At 36.3% G+C, this 17,558-nt stretch overlaps 1 protein-coding gene across 1 annotated transcript in view; it reads left to right on the top strand.

Moving 5' to 3' along the window:
- LOC126884101 (zinc finger protein 678-like) overlaps positions 1–17,558 on the top strand; it is a 55,091-nt gene that overhangs the window by 16,040 nt on the left and 21,493 nt on the right. The window contains exon 2 of the mRNA XM_050649890.1: positions 10,701–10,813. The gene's annotated coding sequence lies outside the window, so the exon portion shown is untranslated. The remainder of the gene's footprint in view (positions 1–10,700; positions 10,814–17,558) is intronic.

Raw genomic sequence — 17,558 nt, 5'->3', positions numbered from 1 at the left:
GAACTCGTCTACCTTTCGGTGTGAGTTGTTACGGAGTTAGGTTCTCCGTCGTTTTCTTCCACATTTCCTTCCATTTCCTTCTATCCATGGCCAGTGCTTTTGTTTCCTCCCATTTTATTCCTCTTTTGTGGCCGCTTCCCTCACTTCTTCTGTCCACGTCTTTCTTGGCCTTCCTCTCTTCTTTCTTCCCATATCTCTCGCTTCATATATCTGTCTTACTATTTTTTCTTCTCCTCTTCTCAGTACATGTCCGAGCCATCTAAGTTGTCCTTGTTCGATTGTTGTTGTAACTGGGTGTATTTTCAGATTTTGTCTAAAGGTTTGATTTCTAATTTTATCTTTCCTTGTTTTTCCCTCTATTGTTCTCAAAAATCTCAGTTCTGTGCTTATTAGTCTATTCTTTTGCCTTTTTGTTAATGCCCAAGATTCACAGGCATAGGTTAGAGTGGGTTTCACAATCTTTTTTACTATTTCGGTCTTTATATTCTTAGGTATTTCTTTCTTTTTTAAAAAGTTACTCTTAATACTGTTGTACAGCTTACCAGTCTTTCCAATTCTTTCATTTATCTCATCTTCTAATTTTCCATTCCGGCTTATGATTGCCCCCAAATACTTATATCTGTCTACCTGTTCAAGTTGCTTGCCATCTACTTCTATTTTGTGTTTTCCGTTTTGTCTTCCAATTATCATTGTTTTTGATTTTTCTTTGTTTATTTTCATGTTTCCTGATTTTTAGCTCTTCATACAATATTGTGGTGTAATTGTCTTTTTACGCGGTTGACTCTACTATTTTATTTATTTATATCTTTAGGCACTAAGTTTAGTTTAAATAAAGGAAGACTTACTTATATTATTTTATTTACATCACTTATTTATTTTAATAATTACAAATAACACCAACTAACACATCTAATTTATTTACAAACTCAAATTTATGATTTAATTAACTCAACATAATAATTACGATAACTAATAAATACACTTCACTAAATCCGAGTCGAATACAATTATATCACGCGTCGCGGCTCGTTCATTGACTGACTGGCCTGTGCTCGAATTCCTGTTCTTAAATACTCTGACAGCGGTCACCTCGAATCGCCGTGGAAGGTCTGGCCTTTACTCGTAACCCCGGGAAGCATCGAGAATAATTAGGCCGGGTTGTGAGGCGTCACATTGCCCCCTCCTTAAAATATGGTTCCTCCTGGAACCTTGTCTGGACTGGAACTGGATGCTGGTATCAGCAACTGAACCCTCTTGTACAACTCCTAGTTGTATAAAAGTGGCAAGGTATCGTCTTCTCTCCGCATCAGTAACCATGCAGATTGCAACAGACTAACACCTGGACCTCGGTGTCTTGGAAAATTTCTTCTACCATATTTCGGATAACTCTCCAGTCTAATTGGCTGCATTCTAACTTTGGCATGGCTAACTTTTGCACGTCGGACTCCAACACGTGCTCTCTCAATTGAATTAATGCATCCCATACATCTTGGTAGGTAGGTTGGTCACGGACAGTGTCTTTTGTTACCAGATAGAATAGGTAACGTGATGCATCTTGGAGTTTCAATGCTTTGCCAGGAGCTGGCAGTTGGCATTGAAGTTCTGCAACTCGACCAAACTTCCTTCGGAAGGCGGATGCCAACCCTCGTGCGTCTTTGATACTGGCCGGGATGGTATGGGCCAGCGAATAGTCATCGGGAAGTGCGAGAAGATCTCGCTTTTCTTCAGTGGTAACACCATGTCTTGCTTTACCGGTACCTCCGTAGGCACCCATGAACTCTTCAAAGGTAAGGTCAGGTATTCCTCGAATTTGGTTGACTTCCACTTCTTCATCTACGTCGTGGTCTCCCTCGTACGGCGCCAACCGGTTATGGTGGACTATCATCGGCTTTCCCTTAGGAATCTTGCTTATTCGGTAGATAACGTCATTGATTTTTTTGACAATGAGGTACGGACCCTCCCAGAACTGCTGCAACTTGGGAGAACAACCTGTTCGCTTCTTTGGATTGTAAAGCCAGACTTTGTCGTTCTCCTTAAAACATCCCTTCTCGGCTTGGGTATCGTATCGTTTCTTCATGCGGTCGCTAGCGATCTGAAGGTTAGACCGGACCAACTCATGTATATCGTCCATTCTTCTTCTTCTTCGTAATTCATTCACGTAATCCTCACCAGCAACATCTTCTCCAGGTCGACATCCAAACTCTAGATCACAGGGTAGACGCATCTCACGTCCAAATAGGACTTTTGCTGGTGTTTGGCCAGTTGATTCATTAACAGCAGATCTATAGGCCATTGCGAAGAACGGAAGGTACTGGTCCCAGTCTTGTTGATGATTGGACACCATCTTTGTCAAATACTTGCCGACTGTCCTATTCATACGCTCCACCATTCCATCCGATTGCGGGTGATAGGCCGTGGTCCTTGTCTTCTTCATGCCTGGTTTATCACAGATTCCTTGAAATAGATCGCTCTCAAAGTTCCTTCCTTGGTCACTATGGATCTACAGAGGTACTCCAAATCGGCTGATGCAGTCTTTGATTAACACATCTGCAATAGTGGCGGCCTTCTGGTCTGGAATTGCGTAGATCTCCACCCACTTCGTGAAGTAATCCATTATCACCAACATATATTTGCATCCATTGTCACTTTCTGGAAATGGCCCGGCAATATCCAAAGCTATTCTTTCAAACGGACTTCCAACATTGTACTGTCTCATAGGAGCCTTTCTTTTCCGGTAGGGCCCGTTACTTGTAGCACAGGTAGTACATTTCTTACACCAGTCCTTCACATCGTCGGAACTATTCATCCAATAAAATCGTTCCCGAATTCTCTGAAGGGTCTTCTTTACACCAAAATGCCCTCCTGATGGACTGTCGTGTAACTGACGGAAGTACTTCGGCTACTCTGCTCTTTGGAATGACCAACTGTGTTCTCCTCACCGAACCATCATTATTTTCTATTATTCGTTTAAGCAAGCTGTCTTCCAAGATAAATGAGTCCCACTGGGCCCCATACGTCTTAACTAGTGAGCCTAGGCTTGATATTTCTTGCCAAGATGGTCGACGATTTTCTTCTTTCCATTTTCGAATCTTCTGTAAAACTGGATCTTTTTCTTGTTCTTCCTTGATCTTGGTAGGCGTCCACTCGTCGTTGACCACTGTTGTTCTTAGTACTGCTGCTTCCTTTGACTCTGTTTTGTTGCAATGGGAACATTCTGCTGGACACGGTCTTCTAGATAGAGAATCAGCGTTCCTGTGGCTAACTCCGGCCCGATGCTCGATCTTGAAATCATATTCTAGAAGTCGTTCAATCCATCTGGCTATCTGACCCTCTGGATTCTTAAACTGCATTAACCATTTAAGGGCGGCATGGTCGGTTCGGATTAGAAACTTCCTTCCGTAGAGGTATTGATAGAAGTGTTCCACTGATTTTACTACTACTAGAAGTTCTCTTCTCGTGACGCAATAATTTCGTTCAGGTTTTGAAAGCACTTTACTAAAATATCCAAGGACTCATTCCTGTCCTCCTTGGATCTGCGACAGCACTCCTCCAATTCCCACATTGCTTGCATCCGTATCCAAGATGAACTCTCCTTCTGGCAGTGGATACCCTAATATTGGCGCTGTAATTAAATGCCTCTTCAAAGTTTCAAAGGCCGTTTGGCAGTCTCCATCCCAGCAATAATCCCTTGCTTCCTCTGTAAGTCGCGTTAATGGCTTAGCGATATCTGCAAACTTCTTAATGAATCTCCGGTAGTAAGTACATAGTCCCAGAAAACTTCTTACTTGATGTTTATCAGTTGGTTCAGGCCATTCCTTAATGGAATCGATTTTTCCTTTGTCCACGGCCACTCCTTCTTTACTGACTATATGGCCTAAATAATTGACTTTACTTTGAAATAGCTGGCATTTCTTGGGATTTAACATTAACTGGGCAGCTTTAAGTCGATTAAAAACGTCTTCTAAATTCTTCAGGTGGTCTTCAAACGTCTCCCACAAAACGATTATGTCGTCTAAATACACCAGGCATGTTTTCCAAGATAACCCTCTCAACACATTTTCCATCAGCCTCTCAAATGTCGCAGGAGCATTACAGAGTCCAAACGGCATAACGTTGAATTCCCATAATCCAGATCCTGTCGTAAAGGCCGTCTTCTCTTTGTCCACTGGATCCATTTCTACCTGCCAATATCCAGACTTCAAGTCCAACGTAGAAAACAATTTACTTCCAGCTAATGTGTCCAACGTGTCGTCGATCCGAGGCAGAGGATAACTATCTTTCTTGGTAACATTGTTCAACAAACGGTAGTCCACACAGAACCTCGTAGTTCCATCTTTCTTCTTGACCAGGACCACCGGAGAGACCCATGGGCTCGTAGAAGTTTCTATCACCCCGTCTTTCTTCATTTCTTGAACAATCCTTTCAGCTTCCTCTCTCTTCGCCTGTGGTAATCGTCGAGCTGATTGACGAATTGGCCTAGCGGTACCAGTGTCAATTTTATGTTTGACAACTGTCGTTCTTCCTGTCTTTCCTCCTTTCGGTACGAATATGTCACGATATTGCCTAAGAAATTCCCTTAATTTCCTTTTCTCCACTTGATTCAGAGATTGGCCTGCAATTGCAACCATTTGGTCGAACTTGTCGTTGGAATTATCTGATGTTGTTGTCTGACGGATTATGGACGTCACGGGTACACAAGTTCCTACTTTTGTCTCCTTCTTGATGGTCACCGGGTAGTCATTGACATTAATCAATCTCACGGGAATTTCTTTAGCAGAAGTAACCAATTCCTTTCCAATTATGATTCCTCGGCCAACCTCCTCGTCGTGGTTCCATGGCTCCATCATAACAGGCGTTCCTTCTTCTACAGTTCCCTGTAGCCGCGCTACGATGATCGTTTCACTCCTCGCAGGCACAACTGTATCTTCTTTAATGGCTGCTAGCACAGTTCTGTCATCATGTGGATGAAGAAATACCTCCTCGTTGCCAACTTTGATTACCCTATTCTTAAAATCCAATTGAAATCCATGCAAATTCATTACGTCCATTCCTAATATAACATCTTCTTCGATGTCTGCAACTATGACAGTATGGACGAACTTTTCTGCTCCAATCCCTAATTGTATCTGGATTTCTCCATGGGTGTTGGCGTTTTCACCTGTGGCAGTCCGCAGTCGCAACCTCGTTGGTAAGAGTTTCTTACGGCTGTTTAAAACTGACGGTCGTATAATGGTCCTGGTCGCTCCGGTATCCACCAACAACGTATACTTTTTACCATTTATTTCTCCATCCACATATACACTATCTTCACGACATTTCAAAGAAGCTATTAGTATGAGAGGGTCTTTGGAAAAGTTGCGGGTCGAAGCTGCCCCCCTAAGGCCGACCCGTTCTAGTTTTCCTGCTGGTGAGTCTCTTTATTGTTATTGTACCTAGGGTACTTACATGAACTCCGTACGTGTCCCATTTCCCCACAGTTCCAGCACCTTATGGTCTTCGTTTTCTTGGATGCAATGTCTTTCATCATATTAACAAGCTGGTCAAGTTTGTCCTCATCCTGTTCCTCTTTCACAGTCCTCACTTTACTGTACCCACCAGAGGCCTGGGTAGCTGATTCGTATTCGAGGGCGGCAGACAAGACATCGACCAGCGTCTTGTGACGAGCTAATCGCAGTGTTCTTTGCATTTCATGATCACGAAGGCCATCAATAAATGTTTGAACAGCCAACTTTTCCATCATGTCTTCGGCAGCTGTTGGATATGCATATCGTACCAACCTGGCAATATCGACCTCGTATTCTTCAAGAGCTTCATCTTTCTTTTGTCTTCGATTTTTAAACTGCGACTGATAAACATGCTCTAAATGTTCGTGCCCGTATCGCATATTCAGTCTCTTTTTAAGCTGCTCGAAGTCATCTGTCTCCTCTACGGCTATGGTCTGGAGGACATCCAAAGCGTCGCCTCGAAGAGCAATAGTGAGGTTTACAGCTTTTTCTTTTTCGGACCATCCGTTCGCTCTGGCCGCCGATTCGAACTGTTTCATATAGTTGTTCCATGATGACTTTCCGTCGAAATTTGGCACCTTAACACGGGCATGACCTACACTCCCTTCAACTATCGACCGTGGCTCCAGTTTGTATTTGGTTTCATCATCTTTAATGTCTGTTAAGATGGGTTCCATCCCTTTGTCTACTTTTTCAGTTTCCTCCATTTTCTTTTCTATTTCCTTGATCTTTTCTTCAAAAGTAGATTTTATGGACGATATCTTGTCGTCAAAATCCGAAGTGACTTTAGAGATCTTGTCAGTCATCTTGCTTTCAAGGGATGAAATATCACCCGAAACTTTCAAAATATCACTAGAAACTCTGTGTTCTAACGATGTAATGTCTGTCGAGACTTTGTTCTCTAACGATGTAATGTCTGTCGAAACTTTCAAAACATCCGAGGAAACTTGGGAGATTTCACTAGAAACTTTGCTCTCTAACGACGTAATGTCTGTCGAAACTTTCAAAACATCCGAGGAAACTTGGGAGATTTCACTAGAAACTTTGCTCTCTAACGATGTAATGTCTGTAGAAACTTTCAAAACATCCGAGGAAACTTGGGAGATTTCACTAGAAACTTTGCTCTCTAACGATGTTATTGACGAAATTAAAGCAGCATGCTTGTCTTCAAACACGTAAGTTTCTGGATCATGACCCTCTTCTTTTAGTGCGTTCTTCAGACGTTCACCTAGATCAGCCTTTTTGCCAGTAGAACTCAGGTCCCTTTCTTCCAATTCAAGTCTCAGGTCTGCAATTGTTAGCTTACACAAGGAAGGCATGATCACACACTTTATTTATTACGATTTATATTTAGTTATTATTAAAGATTCCACACTGTATTAAACCGAGCTTATTTACTTATTTATTTTTTATCCACTTCTGACCACTTGTGGTGTAATTGTCTTTTTACGCGGTTGACTCTACTATTTTATTTATTTATATCTTTAGGCACTAAGTTTAGTTTAAATAAAGGAAGACTTACTTATATTATTTTATTTACATCACTTATTTATTTTAATAATTACAAATAACACCAACTAACACATTTAATTTATTTACAAACTCAAATTTATGATTTAATTAACTCAACATAATAATTACGATAACTAATAAATACATTTCACTAAATCCGAGTCGAATACAATTATATCACGCGTCGCGGCTCGTTCATTGACTGACTGGCCTGTGCTCGAATTCCTGTTCTTAAATACTCTGACAGCGGTCGCCTCGAATCGCCGTGGAAGGTCTGGCCTTTACTCGTAACCCCGGGAAGCATCGAGAATAATTAGGCCGGGTTGTGAGGCGTCACAATATGTTTATATTTTCTTGTAATTGTTTTTCTGACTCCCCAATGATCACCAGGTCGTCTGCGTAGCATAGTTCTGTCATTTGTATCATTCTCAACTTCCAATATCCTACATTATATTTTCTCCATTTGTGTTTGCAGTTTTTTATTACGTCATCTAGTATTAGGTTAAAGAGTAGTGGGCTCAGGACACAACCCTGTTTTAATCCAATGTTGCTGTTGAATACTTTTGATTTTTCATTTCTTGTCCTTACATAGCTTTTCGTTTTTTCATATAAACTCTGGATGCATCCTATTAGACCTTGTTCAATTTTTCTCTTCTCTAGTATTTTCCAAATATCTTCTCTTTTAATTCTGTCGAAAGCTTTTTCCATATCTATGAAACATGCATGTATTTCTTTTTCTGTTTTAAGAGCTTTTTCTATTATTTTTCTGATTATGAAAATCTGATCGTTCGTCCCTCTTTCTTTTCTGAAACCACTCTGGCTCTCCTCAAAGGTGTTCTCTAGTTTTTCTCTTAGCCTGTTTTCTAGTATACTAGCATAAAGTTTTCCTACTGTGCTTCCTAGTGTTATTCCTCTATAGTTTGAGCATTGTTTGCTATCTCCTTTTTTATACAATGGTGTTATAATGCCTATCTGCCAGTCTAGTGGTACTTTCTTTTCTTTCTTAGCTTGGTTCATGATGTTTAATAATTCTTGTTGTCTTTTTTCATTCATTTATTTGACCATTTCTGCAGTTATATCGTCATGTCCTGGTGCTTTTCCCAGCTTGATTTTGTTGATTGCATTTGTTAATTCTTTTTGTGTTATATTTTCTATCTGTTCCTGTTGCTCTTGTGGGTGTGTTGATTTTTGTTTTGTTCTAACTTATTTCCTTCTACTTGTTCCACTTCCAACAGTTCTTCAAAGTATTCTCTCTACCTCTCCATAATCTCATTTTCTTCTGTGAGTATGGTTCCATTCTTATCCTTCATGTTTTTCAATATATTTGGCTTTGGTTTTCTCAAGCTCTTAAGTGTGTTATAGAACAATTTCTGGTTTTCACCGAATGCTTCTTTTAATTTATTTCCAAATTCTACCCACGTTCTGTCTTTGTTATTTTTAACCATTTGTTTAACTTCTGTTCTTTTCTCTTTGTACTTGTCATAGCTTTCTTGCTTTCTGTCTGTTAAGTATTTTTTCCACAGTTGTTTCTTTTCTTGTACTATTTTTTCTAAGTCTTTTGTCCACCATGCCGTGCGTTTTTTGGGGTTATTACTTATTTTTGCTACTCTACAGCTCTCTTTTGCAGCTACTAATACACTATGTTTATAATCTTTCCATCTTTCTTCTATATTTTGGTACTTATTTTCTCTTTTCCTATGTTCCTCTAGACATTTCTGGTATCTCTTTTTAACTTCTATTTCTTTCAGTTTGTAGCTTCTGATTTTTTCTTTTATTATTTTTCTCTTTTTGTTATTTTGTATGTCTTGTATTATTCTAAAGCTCATTTTGACTAGATAGTGGTCACTTCCAATCTCTGCGCTTCTTTTTACCTTAATATTTTTTACTGCTTTCCATATCTCGGAGTTAATTAGGAAATAATCAATTATTAATCTCTCGCCTCTACCCCTCTCTCACCTTGTGTATTTGTGGACGTCTTTGTGTGTAAACTTTGAATTCCCTATTATCAGATCCTTTTCGATGCATACATTTATAGTCCTTGTTCCATTATCGTTTCTCGTGTCTTCTCCCTCTTTTCCTAGCCATTTTTCTATACCAGCATTTTGTTTTCCCACTCTTCCATTCATGTCGCCCATTATTATTAAATTGTTATTCTCTGTCTTGTCTATTATTTCTTGAAGTTTTTCAAAATACTCATTTTTTTCATTCGTGTTTGTATTATCAGTTGGTGCATATGTTATGATGTAACTATACTTTTCTTGTTTAATCTTTAGTTCAACTGTTAAAATCCTCTCGTTTGTAAATTGGACATCGATGATGTTTTTCATGTAGGATGGAGTTACAATTACTGCTACTCCTGCTTTCGCTGTGCTACTTTGGTCCACTCCTGACCACCATATATTGTATCCGTCTTTTATTTCTTTCATTCCTGTTCCTTTTTTCTTTGTTTCTGTGACTCCTAATATGTCAATTTTCAGTTTTTTCATTTCTTCGACTATTTCCTCTTCTTTACCATTTATTCCTCTTGTGTTCCAAATACCTATTTCTATCGTTTCGTTATTTATTAGTTCACGCCCTTGCTGTTTTCCTTTAATATTTTTTATTTTATTATCGTTGTTTGTTTTCTTTGTCCTTATTCCTGCCATTTTCGTCTTCACTATTTCCGTCGTATTATCATATATCAGTTTTTTGAATTTTTCATATTTCTGACTTCGAGTTCTCCTTTCTCTTTCCCTTTCTCTCTTTCTCTATTTCCCTTTCTTTTGCGGTGAGATCATTGCTAATATAGACTAGATTTCTCTTTTTCTTTAATTTATGTTTATTTTCTATTACTTTCGTTTTTCCTTCTGTATCTAACAATTCCACTAGGCATTTGTTTTCGCTGATTTTCTTAACTTCTTTTATTTCTATTATCACTAATTACATTTGACCTCGACAAAACGTGATATTTTCCGATACACGAAATTTATATATCGCCGCTGTCTTGGGCCACACACGTCCGTACTCCTTGGCTTATCGACTCAAACTCTCGACTATTTATAAAACAATAAATGAGTAAACAGTAATTGAGAGAAATAAGGGCCTAAAATGCTTACGACCATTTAGGGAAACCACTACTCATTTCAATAAAGGATGAAACAGGACGGGAAGAGAGGAGAAAAGATAAGATATCAGAAGAAGTAGAAAGGTTTTCTAAAGAACTATACACCTCAAAGAAAGACGCAAACTTCAACACTCAGGAATATATCACGAAAACAATCACGAATGTAAACTCAGAAACATTACCAAAAATAGAAAATTATGAAATAGAAGCAGCACTATCACAATTTTATTTTAACAATTTGTATGCTTTTGTGTATATTTTATATGTATTTATGTTAACTGTTTTTATGTACTTATAGTTTTTTACTGATAGATTGTATTTGACGCATTTCAATACTTCTAAAAGTCAGATGAAATAAAGATTATTGATTGATTTCTGGTTCCACTTCTAGTTCATTTCTTATGAAATTCTTTATTTCAGTTTTCATGTCTTTTTGATTTGTGCTTTGTAGACTTATTTTTCCTTTTATCTTTCTCTAATTGTTTGACGTGTTCATTCAGTTTCAATATTTCTTTCTTTAAGCTTGAGTTTTCTCTTTTCAGTTCCATAATTACTTGCAGGTAATGCATAATTACTTGCAGGTTGACAACTGGAGGAGAGCAGCCAGGGACAGAGATACTTGGAGGCGGATGCTAGGGGAGGCCAGGGCCCGACTTGGGCTGTAGCGCCATAGGAGAGAGAGAATTACTTGCAGGTACTCTTCCTGCCCCTGTCTTATTTCTTTTATATCTTCTTTTATGTCCTTTCTCATATCTTCCAGTATTTTCGTTACTTCCTTCATTTCTGAAATTAATTTTATTCAACAGTCTCCGCGTTAAAAGCTTATTCCCAGGGCCACCCTGCAGAGGCCTAAACTTTTCTCAGAGACTTTTACTGAACTGTGCAGTTATACTAGAAATCTTACCTTAGTCCTTTTTTGTTAATTTTGTTACTTACGTTGTTCACTATAATTATTACTATTTATTCACTATACTATAATAATACTATTTATATTACACTATTCCCCAAATATATTTTTTAACTAGTTCAATTTATTTAAGTTTGTAAACAATCGATTTATCGTTTTTGTTTCCGATATCCAAATCACTAATTACATTTGACCTCGACAAAACGTGATATTTTCCGATACACGAAATTTATATATCGCCGCTGTCTTGGGCCACACACGTCCGTACTCCTTGGCTTATCGACTCAAACTCTCGACTATTTATAAAACAATAAATGAGTAAACAGTAATTGAGAGAAATAAGGGCCTAAAATGCTTACGACCATTTAGGGAAACCACTACTCATTTCAATAAAGGATGAAACAGGACGGGAAGAGAGGAGAAAAGATAAGATATCAGAAGAAGTAGAAAGGTTTTCTAAAGAACTATACACCTCAAAGAAAGACGCAAACTTCAACACTCAGGAATATATCACGAAAACAATCACGAATGTAAACTCAGAAACATTACCAAAAATAGAAAATTATGAAATAGAAGCAGCACTATCACAATTAAAGAACAACAAAGCACCAGGACCAGATGGAATTCTTGCTGAAATGTTGAAAGAAGGGAAAGAAGAAATCTTACAAACATTAAGAAATCTGTTTAATCAGTGTCTACATAAAGGAGAAATACCCGACGAATGGAACGAAAGTCTTACAATCCTGCTATTTAAGAAAGGCGACAGAAAGGACATAAAAAATTACAGACCCATCTCACTGCTGTCGCAAACGTATAAACTATTCATGAGGATTATCAACAACAGGCTAACACACAAATTGGATTCGTATCAACCAGTAGAGCAGGCAGGATTTCGAAAGGGATATAGCACCACTGACCATCTTCTAACAATTAGGACACTAATAGAAAAAGCTAACGAATACCATATAGATCTGCACTTAGCGTTCGTTGACTACGAAAAAGCATTTGACAGCGTGGAAATGTGGGCAATAGAAAAAGCTATAAACAACTGTAGAATAGATTCCAGATACAGAATGCTAATACATAATATATATAAGAAAGCAACAATGACAGTACAATTGGAAGAAACCACAAAACCCATACCAATTAACAGAGGAGTGCGACAGGGAGATGTTATTTCTCCTAAACTATTTACATTAGCACTGGAAGATGTTTTCAAAACAATGGAATGGACAAACATGGGAATAAACATAAATGGAAAGAAACTAAACCACCCAAGATATGCAGACGGTGTAGTAGTCATAGCATCAAGTTTTGAAGAACTACAAACCATGCTAACCGAACTAGCAAATGAATCCGAACAAATAGGTCTAAAAATGAATTTTGCCAAAACAAAAACAATGACAAACACACAAGATAATAGAAACGTAATACTAAACGACACCACAATAGAAGCGGTTAATGATTATATATTTTATATCACTTAAAACTTTTTAGACTTTTTAAAAAATATTTTATTTTGAAAATACAAGAATTAAAGTTACATGAATGAAATCTAAATTATTACGAACAAATATTAAACACCGGCAAATGGTTTTATATGATTTACAAAATGCTGAGGTTGTGAGAAAGCCTGGACGTAGTAGTTCTCGCTGACATTGGCATTGAAACTGGATGCGTCGATTCAGATGGCTGACACCTGATATATCCTGATGGGAAATAAGTAGGTACTTCATTATTAAGGTTAGTTGGTAAAAACGGATATAACAGCTCCCCTTGTTAGAAGGAAGTTGACGCGTGGCAGCAACTTCCAGAGTGTCTGTTTATTGGTATTCAGTGCGATTTGCTCTTCTTCGTCTATGGAGTCGCTTAGATGGATACTGGGTTTTTGTCTTGGAAAGATTTTGTCTGAGAAGTGATTGCAGCAACTGAATGGTATTTGAACTGGATGACTTTAGTATGTAACATTGTCGTAAGCGTCGATCAATTTCTGGGAGTGTACTCTTGTACTACCAATAAGGGCATCGCACGTGGGTTGTAGTTTGAGCACGTGGTTAGTTTTGATGATTTCTGACTTGACTTCTCTGAATTAGCATTTGATTGTAATGGGCTCATTACAAAAATTCAAGCTGATCTTCTGAACGGTGTAGTCTTTGGCAAATATTACGGAAGTCTGGCATGTTCTAGGAAGGCGTTCTTGTCGCTTCAGAAGTTGGGCTTAGCATTTGGCGTCGCTGTCGATTGGATAACAGATCTTGGTTCTGGCTCGAAGTGTTTTGCATGACTCAAGACCATTTATTGTAGGGTATAACAAAGAATCATCGTTTCGCGCAATATATTTATGTGTTTTTGTTAAAATTGAATGTAAACCTGTTCGATTATCCAGTATTGGTATTGGATAGAGACTATATAAAGTATATTGTTCTGCATCATTTAAAGGAATATTTAAGACAAACACAATTCTTGTGTCTAATTGATAGGCCTGTAATTCGATAATATCGAGATATTGAGGGAGATTTGAAGTATAGATTGATAGGGGAAGATTATTTTTCTGTAATGCTTGTGATATATGCCTAAGCGATTCAATTAAATCAAACGGGGTAATAATTGAACTATGTAATATTTTTAATCTAGCAAAAGTTATAGCATTTACTATATCATTTAACGAATCTTCGATAAATGAATAGCTTTCCATTAGCAATTCACAAAAGTTCAGCATATCGATTTGAGATTTATAGAATTTGAATTGGTCAGAGATATTCATTATTGATTTTCTAATTTCTTTAATATTATTGTTGAAGGTTTCCTCATCTATTTGTAATTTTCGGATTGTCGCGTTGAAACTCTTAATGAAAGAGGTGGTAACCGATATTTGAATTTTTAATAGGTTTTCGATCTGATACTCATCGCGAGGTATCTTATTAAATTTATACATTCACTGAAATATTCGCCATCTGACGAATCTGAGTTTCCGGTTATTGTTATTGATTTCCATATTGAACCTATACCGTTAATAAGTTCAAGTTTTTCTCGGAAAGCGTATTGTTTCGTATCAGCCATTATTTCTGTATTTTTAAGATTAACGGAACTAGAGGTTTGAGGAGACTTATGTGAGTTTGGAATTCAGATTTGAATGATTCGAGGTATATTTTATTTAGTGGTATCTAATAAATTGTCTAAGATTCTGTCGTTTTTGTCGATAACATCTCTGATTGAATATTGAAGCATGTCTTTGTATACCAGGAGGGTCCATTTGTCGTTTGAAATTTTGAGATTGAAAAGATTTAGTGGAAACATACAGGAAGCAGTGTTAAACATTAGTTAAGTTATCTTAGTTAAATTAATTAGTTAATAGTTAAAAATGGATAACAAAAACAAAAGAATGATGTGATGGAGAAATGCTAAAAATGGTAGAAGCAATTGGAAAAATAAGAATAAAAAGGTAATCAATAATAGTGACTGTAGTAGATAAGAATACAGAGAATTGAGGACAATGATTAAAATAATGTGAAAGGCAAAAAAAATACAATGAAGATGAACTCAAAAGAGGTCGAAGAAAGATTCCAAACAAAAGGCATTAAATCCTTTTACCAGGAAACAAGAACAATGGAAAAAGGATATAAGAAAAATATCCCATATTATGAAAAATGATGAAGGTAGGTACATTAATAAATGAACCAGGGAGTTAATGAGAAATTGGCAAATTTACTTTATGCAACTGTTATACGAAAATGAAGAAGAAAGGAGAATAATCCATGAAATTGAATATGACCTTATAGTAATAGAAACTTCTACAAAGGAAGAAATAGAAAATGATATAAAGGGAGAAAACAATAAAAGTCTAGGAAATTTGAACGAAAATAAAATAGCAGAAAATTTATCAGTCTTTCAACTAATAACAGAAATATCGGCGGAAATGATAAAAGTAGGAGAGAAAAGGCTACCCAAAGAGATACATAACTTGATAAAAGCACATGGGAAACAGAAAAATGTCAACAGAGTGTGCGATAGCAGGGGTATGTCCTATACACAAAATCTGACGAAATGAAAGGTGAAGACTATTATAGTAGAGACAACTATAATAGAGATATCGCGCTGTTATAAGTAGTTAGTTTAGACAATCTTGACACAAATCATAAGAAAAGCTAAATCAATATAAGGAAAATATGTTGGTCGAATATCAGGCAGAATTTAGAAATAATAGGTCGACGGCAGACCAAAAGTTTGCGCTAAAAGGAATCCGCACTACGTGCTACGAATATAAACATCAGTATTATGTCCTGTTCGTTGACTTTTCAAGTACGACTAAGATAAGGTAAAGTGGCAACAGATATACGATCTAATGAAAGAGATAAGCCTACTAATTAAAATCGTCATGATGAAAAAAAAAATGCCTATAGATAACAAAATAAACGAAATAGCAAACAAGGGGCATAAACCAAGCAATTTTGAAACAAACGAAGGATTACAGTAAGGGTAAAAATTATCAATGACTCTTTTTTTTAATCTAATACTATAAGGAATAATCAGAAAAAGTGAAATAAAGGTGCAGGAAATATTTCCTTTTAACATGGCCATCAATGTATGGCAATGCATAGATTTAACACTATTACTGAGAAGTAAGAAAGAACTAAGAGGATTAATCAAGAATATTAGAAATGAGGTAAAGGTTTAGTCTTCTAATAAATAAGGAAATAGTAATACATAAGGAAAAGACAAAATGCATGATAATGGGAGAAAGAGATAAAAAGGAAGATAATTTCTCCTTAGACAGAATGCGAAAAATGCCTATTCGAATGAGTTTCAAATTTTACTCAGGTGAGTCTGAAATTATGTGAAAAGGGACACGGGGAAGGAAAGATAAAACAAAAATAGCAAAAGCAAACAAAAAGTATGGAGTGTGGCGATCATTAATGAAATTCGAATATGTCTCAAGAAAAACAAAAATTATAATCTACAAAACAGTTATCAGGCATACAGCTACATATGCATCTGAAACATGGGTACAAAAATCAGAAATAGACTTTTTAGAGAGATGGGAGAGAAAATACAAAAGCAATATACAGAGGTGTGAAAATAAATTATTAATAAAGTAGAAAGAATAATAAGAGACTTTTTTTATTTTATAATGGCTTTGGCTTTGGCTTGTCAATTAGCCAGACTATTTGTTTTTTTTTTTTGTATGGAATAAGAGACTTAAATAACGAGTCAAAAATAATGATGTCAATCAGAGCATATGGAATATGATATTTAGGACAAATTGAAAGAATGGGAAAGGAAAGAATGTTGAAGATGGTACTATCACGAAAATCAATACATCAAGAAGAAAAGATAGAACAGGAAGGATATTAAATGTCAGAGTATATGAAGACTTGCGAAAAAGTAATAAAAAGCTTTAGACAGAAAGCAATGGAAACAAGTAGTTAAGAAAAGATGTATGGAAAGACTATAATAAAATTTGTACATTGTAAATATTTAATATTAAGTATTTAATAAAAGTAAATGTAATATTGTCTATAGTCTATATTATAGTAGTACAGTGTAATATTATTATGTACTTAATAACTTAATACTAATTGTGGGGAAAATTAAATTTCTCAGCTCTATGCATTCAAGGGTTCTTGAGCTTAATAAATAAAATAAATTCTTCATCAAAGTAGATTCCAATGGTGTTGTTGATTAGGGTTAACATATACTGGGAGTGGATGACTGAAATGAGTCTAAGGAATTTGAAAGAGAATTCATGATAGATGAATTTTCAAAATTTACTTTGATTGTTCTATTGGATTTGGTATTTAATAAAGTAACAAACTTTACGTGGGTTTCTTGGGTTTCGAAAGGGACAATAATTTTAATTTGGGTTTTCCTTTAGGATTACCTAAGTTCCTAAAGTATTTTGATATAAGCAAATTTACATTATAAAATGTTTCGGGTGGTCTAACAGAAGTATACCCAAACATGAGTTCGTACGGTATAAATCCGTGAGTTTTAGCATTATAAAATATTTCGGGTGGTCTAATGGAAGTATATCCAAAAATGAGTTCGTAGGGCATAAATCCGTGAGTTTTCGCATTATAAAATATTTCGGGTGGTCTAATAGAAGTATATCCAAAAATAAGTTTGTACGGTGTAAATTCGTTAGTTTTGTTTTTTGTGTTATTAGGACAAATAATTGCATAAGGCAGGATATTGAAAGGATGTTCATCGAAATTTTCAGATTGATTAGCTCTTTTGTTTTTATATTTTAAGCAAAGATTTTTTACTAGTTCTCGTTCTTCCTTGTTAATATTGGAAGTCGAGACTTGATGTTGTCGTTTCGGTATATTTTATCATAGCAATAATTTATTAAGTTATCGTTTGACTGGAAATTTAGAATCGTGTAGTTTGAATAGGGTTCAATTATTGCGGTATCAGAAAAATCGGTAATTTTGGGGATTGTGTTTGAGTTTACTATAATAGATGTCAGAAATTTTTCTTTTTCATTCACGTGTACTAATGCGTTGGGAGTATGGACTTTATCATTATCATTTTT

Source organism: Diabrotica virgifera, chromosome 4 (assembly GCF_917563875.1).
Source record: "Diabrotica virgifera virgifera chromosome 4, PGI_DIABVI_V3a".
Taxonomy (NCBI): domain Eukaryota; kingdom Metazoa; phylum Arthropoda; class Insecta; order Coleoptera; family Chrysomelidae; genus Diabrotica; species Diabrotica virgifera.
The sequence above is the reverse complement of the archived record's forward strand: the minus strand, read 5'-3'. Positions and strand labels throughout refer to the sequence as shown.